Raw genomic sequence first — 7,946 nt, 5'->3', positions numbered from 1 at the left:
TTTTTAATTTGCTTTTCATTTATGGACGATTTTTCTTTCAATAGCCTCTTCTTAGATCTGCCCGCAGTAGTTTCATATTATAGTGATTTTTAAGGACTATGTACCTTGACATTCTGTACAAATGAAATGCAGATTTACATTTGAAGAAAAATAAAATAGGATTGGGGCTGGCCCCATGGCCTAGTGGTTAAGTTCGGCACACTCAGCTTTGGCACCCTGGGTTTAGTTCCCGGGTGTGGACTTACACCACTTGTTGGCAGACATGCTGGTGGCTGCAACCCACATACAAGCTAGTGGGAGATTGGCACAGATGTTGGCTCAGGGAGAATCTTCCTCAAGTGAAAAGAGGAAGATTGGCAATAGATGTTAGCTCAGGGCAAATGTTCCTCAGCAGAAAAAAAATAATAAAGAAAAATAAAATAGGACAAAAACAGAGGCAAAAAACCTGTTTTAAGCATCTAACTTGAAAAATGATAATGCCAGTGGGAAAATATCTTTGCAATATTCCCTTTCTGTGAGTACATGTACAAATTTGATTTGCAGTATAAGCAGCAGACCTTTTGAACAAGGAAAGAAATTAGTATATGTAAATGCATGATCTATGATACATCAGAGAATGGAAAAACTACATGTTTGTTCTAATAAAACAGAGAACCAATATAAAATAAGAGGTGATTATTGACAATCCCAGTCCAGAAAGAGATGAGAGCAATTCTCAAATAAGGTTTTCATTTGGCCTTTCTACATCCATATTCATCATGCCTCATTTTTAATAAAGTACACATAAAGAGTAGGGCCAAAATTTGGCAATTAAATATCCAGCATTCAATTATTTGTCCCTCTGGGTCGAATTACGACGGTCTGTTGTTTTGATGGCCAACAGGAAACACTCAAGTTTAACTGCACTTGGCAAATACATGTACAGGATTTGGAATTAGACTGGATTTGAAAGTAGACTTGTGCAAGTTGCTACATGCTCTTGAACCTCAGCTTCAAATGGGGAAAACGTTTAGAGATTTTGCTGGATTCATTAGTAAACACAGGTGGAACCACTAGCAACACGTGATAGGGGTTAATCTTATCCAAGACAACAATAGGGTGGAAATAACCTGGATGGGGAGCGTGGACACAGCTTCTCTGGTCCTGATTGGAGGATTGACTTCTGAGGGATTTTAGGTGGTTTGTGCCACCTTTCTGGCCTTCAATTTCCTCATCGCTAATATGAGGAAGTTGAAATAGATCAGCTATTTAAACCTTTTTATAGCAACCAAACCATTTGTTTAAATGAATCCTAGACAAAAGGTCAGTGTTTGAAAGTGATAGAAGCAGAGCTGCTGGGGTTGAACTGAGAGTGGAGAAGGCACCATGCCCTCAGCCCCCCAGGGCTGTCCGAGGCCCCTCCTAGGATGCTTTGGAACAAGTGTTTCTGCTTTATTGATGTTGGTCAGTGTACCAGTTTTTATTAAACCAGTTGTTTTTGTGTCTCTCTCAGAATGGGCCCGAACGATAGTCCTTGTTTATAAACAAAAGTGATAGACTGACATAATTCGTTTTGTTACAAATTTAGTGACCTAATCTGTTGCTCAGAACTCATTCTATTAACGAATGAATCAATACACCATAACAGTTTGATATATACAGAAGCTTCAAATCAGGCCCCAGACAACCATAGCTATCATAGCTGGTAATGTGAAGACATGATATATATCTATATATTTATTTCTTTATTTTTATTTCTTTTGCTGAGGAAGATCATCTCTGAGTGAACATTGTGGCCAATCCTCTTCTTTTTTTGCTTGAGAAAGATTAGCCCTGAGCTAATGTCTGTAGCAATCTTCCTCCACTTTATACAGGGGTCACTGCCACAGCATGGCAGATGAGTGTTGTAGGTCTGTGCCCAAGAGCTGAACCCATGAACCAGGGCCGCTGAAGCAGAGCATGCTGACACTTCACCACTATGCCATGGGCTGGCCCCAATATATATATTTTTAACCTGTCTCTTCATTTCCATCAGAAAGGTGACATCAGCTTTATACAGGTCAAAACAGAATTCCCAAAGTGAATAAGGTTAATTAAAGTTTTTGTGGCAAACCTTCAATTCTAAATAAAATTTAATTAACTGTGTGCTAGACTTTGTTCTCTAGCTTCAAATTTTAGCTTCAAACAACCTTTTGTAAGAGGTGCCATTATTGTCATTTTATAGAAGTGCAAAATGTAACTCATCTTGAAAGAATTTATCTGAAGTCCCATTGGCTGTTAAGTGACAAGGCCAATATTTGAGCCCAGACTTCTTGATTCTATATCCAGTCCTCTTTTTACTAAGCCACAGAGCCAGTGAAAATTGAGGCAGAACAATACACAAGCTTTCTTTATGGAGAACGTGTTACTGTTCTGCTCAAGAATTCCAAGTGGCTCAGAGAAGCTCTCTGAATCATCTGATGACACACAGTTCATAAGTATTCAGGGCATCCTGGATTTTTCAAAGGCCTAATGGGTAAATACCCTTCATGTTTCAAATTATAGTGCAAACATTTGCCATCTGACATTAATATTTATTGATTTTTTTGAGGTTCAGTGAATAGTTCTCATGATAATTCCTAAATCTTTAGAAAAAGCTTGCATTCATAAATAACAAATTGTGTTATTATCCACATCTGTTCTCATTTTCTATAGGCTTAAAAATTCTCTATTCTGGGAGCCAAAGGAAATGCCTACCCACCAGTGTCTCTATCGAATTCTGGCCCATTTTCTCACTTAATGCTTTATTTGTGAGTGAAATGCTTATCCAAAATAAATAAGGGACCTACAAAACTGCAGTGATTAACATGCAATGAGTCTCAGATTCCATTTACTTATGGAAATCGAGTAAAAGCCGACACTTTAGTAATACTGTTGTGATGTCAGCTGCCCGATTAGGCTGTTAGAACTGCAGGAGTGACTACTTTAATATCACATTAGCACATCATTAACTTGAACCATGCCAAAGCAGTATGAAAATGAGCAATTTTCATTCTTTAAAAGAGACAATGTGAACTTTTCCTGCTGCTTAAATGTGTTTTATGTGTGTGTGTCAGAGTGGGGGTGGTAAGCGGACATGTAGAGTGGAGTGATATTTTAAATTAATCACAAGTTGCTTTTGCAAAGTGTTTGCATATTTAGAAGTTAAATCTAAGTATATTTTTAAAGTAGAAAAAACAAAATGGATTCTTTTATATTAAATTTTTTTTTGCATACCCTTGCTAGCTGCCTGAAAATCTTTTCTGGAATGAAATCGGTTAGAAATTAGCAAACAAATAATTAAGTGAAATACTCCTACTTTATAATTTCAAGTTATATTTACTTATGGAAGCCGTATTAAATGTATGTTTTGAATGGATGAATAAAAAATGCTATTTTCTATTAACTATGCAGCCAAATTGCCTTTTTAAAATTTGGCACACATATTCTATTTTATTTTTATTATAATTTCAAACTGTAGAATACTTTAACATTTCTAATGGACTTTAACATGTGTTAGTATTATTTCATTTCACATAATCTTGTAATATGCTCAGAACAACTATCCATATCTTCATTTCATAGATGAGGAAATTGGATTTTGCCACTTTAATGCTAAAAGATCTTCCTTAGGTAACACAAATTCATTTGACCACACATCTATATGACCTTGGAAAAATTACTACTCTATGCCTCAGTTTTGATATCTGTAAAACAGGATAAGTAGATACATTTTGTAAGATCATTGTGAGTAATAAGTGAGACTATCCATAAAAAATGGCAAGCAGCTCAGAATGCCAATGACATTCTTCACAGAAATAGAACAAAGAATCCTAAAATTTATATGGAACAATGAAAGACCCTGAATAGCCAAAACAATCCTGAGGCAAAAAAAAAAAAGTTGGAGGAGTCACACCCCCTGAATTCAAATTATACTGCAAATCTATAGTAATCAAAACACGATGGTGGGGCCAGCCCCGTGGCCAAGTGGTTAAGTTCATGTGCTCCGCTGCAGGTGGCCCAGTGTTTCATTGGTTCAAATCCTGGGTGTGGATGTGGCACCACTCATCGAGCCACGCTGAGGTGGCATCCCACATGCCAAAACTAAAAGGACCCACAACTAAGAATATACAACTATGTACTGGGGGGCTTTGAGGAGAAAGAGGAAAAAAAGTAAATTAAAAAAATCTTTAAAAAAAACAACAACATGGTATTGGCACAAAAAAATACGCATGGATTGATGCAACAGAATTGAGAGTCCAGAAATAAACCCATGCATCCATAGACAGCTAATTTTCAACAAGGGAGCCAAGAACATACAATGGAGAAAGGAAAGTCTCTTCAATAAATGGTGTTGGAAATATTGGACAGTCACATGCAAAAGAATGAAAATAAGCTATTATCTTATACCATACACAAAAATTAACTCAAAATGGATTAAAGACTTGAATGTAAGACCTGAAAACATAGAAACTCCTAGAAGAAAATATAGGCAGTACAATCTTTGACATTGGTCTTATTGCTATCTTTTTGAATAACATGTCTACTGAGGCAAGGGAAACAATATAAAAAATAAAAAAGTGGGACTACATCAGATTAAAAAACTTCTGTGAAGAAAAGGAAATCATCAACAAAATGAAAAGACAACCCACCAACTGGGAGAAAATATTTGTAAATCATATATCCAACAAAGGATTAATTTCCAAAATACATAAAGAACTCATACAACTCCACAAGGAAAGAATGAACAAACCTATCTAAATGGGCAGAGGATCTGAACAGACCTTTCTCCAAAGAAGATATACAGATGGCCAACAGACACATAAAAAGATGTTGAACATCACTAATTGTTAGGGAAATGCAAATCAAAACTACAATGAGATATCACCTCCACCTGTCAGAATGGCTATAATTAATAAGACAAGAAATAACTTTTGGAGATGATGTGGAAAAAAAAGGGAACCTTCACACACGCTGGTGAGAATGCAAACTGGTGGAGCCACCATGGAAAACAGTATGGAGATTTCTCAAAAACTAAAAATAGAAATACCATATGATTGAGCCAGTCCACTGCTGGGTATTTATCCAAAGAATATGAAATCAACAATTCAACAATTTTGATGCACCCCTATGTTCACTGAAGCATTATTCACAATAGCCAAGACTTGGAAGCAACACAAATGCTCACCAACAGATGAATGGATAAAGAAGATGTGGTATATATATACACAATGGAATACTACTGAGACATAAAAAAGACAAAATTGTGCCATTTGCCACAATATGGATGGAAATTGAGGGTATTACGCTGAGTGAAATAAGTCAGACAGAGAAAGACACATACTGTATGATTTCACTCATATGTGGCAGATAAACAAACACAAAGATAAGGAAAACCAATCAGTGAATATCAGAGGAAAAGGGGGTGGGGGAGTGTGAAAGGCTTAAAGGGGCATATGTGTATGGTGACAGATAAAAACCAGACTATCTGGGGGATTGTCCCAGTGGCATAGTCGTTAGGTTGCTGCACTCTGCTTTGCTAGCCTGGGGTTCACAGATTCAGATCCTGGGCGCGGACCTACACATGACTCATCAAGCCATGCTGTGGCAGCATCCCACATACAAGATAGAGGAAGATTGGCATGGATGTTATCTCAGGGACAATCTTCTTCAAGCAGAAAGAGGAAGATTGGCAGTAGATGCTAGCTCAGGGACAATCTTCCTCACCAACAACAAACAAACAAACAAACAAAAAACTAGACTATTGATGATGAACATGATGCAATCTATACAGAAACTGAAATACAATAAAATACACCTGAAATTTACACAATGTTAAAAGCCGATATGACCTCAGTAAAATGAAAATAAAAAAACCAAACTCAAAAAAAGTGGTAAGCAGCTGTAAATATTAACTGTTGCTGTTATTATTGCTTTTGAAAAAAACAAATTGTAAAGATAATTATATTACAGAAATACAGAAAAGTTTTGAAACTGCTGCAATATATATATCATGAAAACCTGTATAATGTTAAATGTCAACATATTTTCTTTTTTTAAGAAAGACTAATATTATATTTTGTTTTTTTATTAATTTTATTTTTTTACATTGTGTTAACATTGGTTTCTAACATTATATAAATTTCAGGTGTACATCATTATATTTTCATTTCTGTGTAGATTACATCATGTTCATCACCCAAAGACTAATCACCATCCATCACCACACACATGTGCCCCCTCATCTCTTTCACTCTCCTCCCTCCTCCCTTCCCCTCTGGTAACCACCAATCCAATCTCAGTCTCTGTTTGTTGTTTTTATCTTCTATTTATGAGTGAGATCATACAGTATTTGACTTTCTCCATCTGACTTATTTCTCTTAGCGTAATACCTTCAAGGTCCATCTATGTTGTCACAAATGGCCAGATTTCCCCATTTTTTAATGGCTTAGTAGAATTCCATTGTGTTTAGATACCACATCTTCTTTATCCATTTGTCCCTTGATGGGTACCCAGGTTGCTTCCAAGTCTTGGCTATTGTGAATAATGCTGCAATTAACATCAGGGTGCATATACCTTTATGCATTCAAGTTTTCGTGTTCCTTGAATAAATACCCAGCAGTGGAATAGCTGGATGGTATGGTAGTTCTACTGTTAATTTCTGGAGGAATATCCATACTGTTTTCCATAGTGGCTGCACCAGTTTGCACTCCTACTAGCAGTGTATGAGAGTTCACTTTTCTCCACATCCTCTCCAACACTTATTTCCTGTCTTGTTAATTATAGCCATTCTGATGTGCGTGAGGTGACATCTCATTGTAGTTGCGATTTGCATTTCCAAATAATTAGTGATGTTGAACATCTTTTCATGTGTCTGTTGGCCATCTGTATATCTTCTTTGGAGAAAGGTCTGTTCAAATCTTTTGCCCATCTTTTTTGGGTTGTTAGCTTTTTTGTTGTTGAGATGTGTGAGTTCCTTGTATATTTTGGAGATTAACCCTTATCAGATATATGGTTTGCAAATATAGTCTCTCAATTGTTATGTTGTCTTTTTGTTTTGTTGATGGTTTCCTCTTCTGTGCAGAAGCTCTTAATTTGATGTAGTCCCATTTGTTTATTTTTTCTATTGTTTTCCTTGCCCAGTCAGACACGGTACTTGAATATATGCTGCTAAGACCGATGTCAAAGAGTGTACTGCCTATGTTTTCTTCTAGAAATTTTATGTTTTCAGGTCTTACCTTCAAGTTATTAATCCATTTTGAGTTAATTTTTGTGTGTGGTGTAAGATAATGGTCTACTTTCTTTTGCATGTGGCTGTCCAGTTTTTCCAATACCGTTTATTGAGGAGACTTTCCATTCTCCATTGTATGTTCTTGGCTCCCTTGTCGAAAATTAGCTGTCCGTAGATGTGTGGGTTTATTTCTTTGCTCTTCGTTCTGTTCCATTGATCTGTGTGTCTGTTTCTATGCCAGTGCCATGCTGTTTTGGTTACTATAGATTTTTAGCATATTTTGAAATCAGGGAGTGTGATACCTCCAGCTTTGTTTTTTTCTCTCAGTAGTGTTTTGGCTATTCAGGGTCTTTCACTGTTCCACATAAATTTTAAGGTTCTTTTTTCTATTTCTGTGAAAAATGTCATTGGAACTTTGATAGGGATTGCATTGAATCTGTAGATTGCTTTAAGAAGTATGGACATTTGAATGGGGCTAATTCTTCCAATCCAAGAGCATATAATATCTTGCCATTTCTTTATGTCTTCTTCAATTTCTTTCAATGTTTTATAGTTTTCAGTGTACAGTTCTTTCACCTCTTTGGCTAAATTTATTCCTAGGTATTTTATTTTTCTTGTTGAAATTGTAGATGAGATTGCATTCTTAATTTCTCTTCCTGCTACTTTGCTGTTAGTGTGTAGAAACACAACTGATTTTTGTGTGTTGATTTTGTATCCT

Source organism: Equus przewalskii, chromosome 29 (genome assembly GCF_037783145.1).
Source record: "Equus przewalskii isolate Varuska chromosome 29, EquPr2, whole genome shotgun sequence".
In the NCBI taxonomy this organism is placed as follows: domain Eukaryota; kingdom Metazoa; phylum Chordata; class Mammalia; order Perissodactyla; family Equidae; genus Equus; species Equus przewalskii.
The sequence above is the reverse complement of the archived record's forward strand: the minus strand, read 5'-3'. Positions refer to the sequence as shown.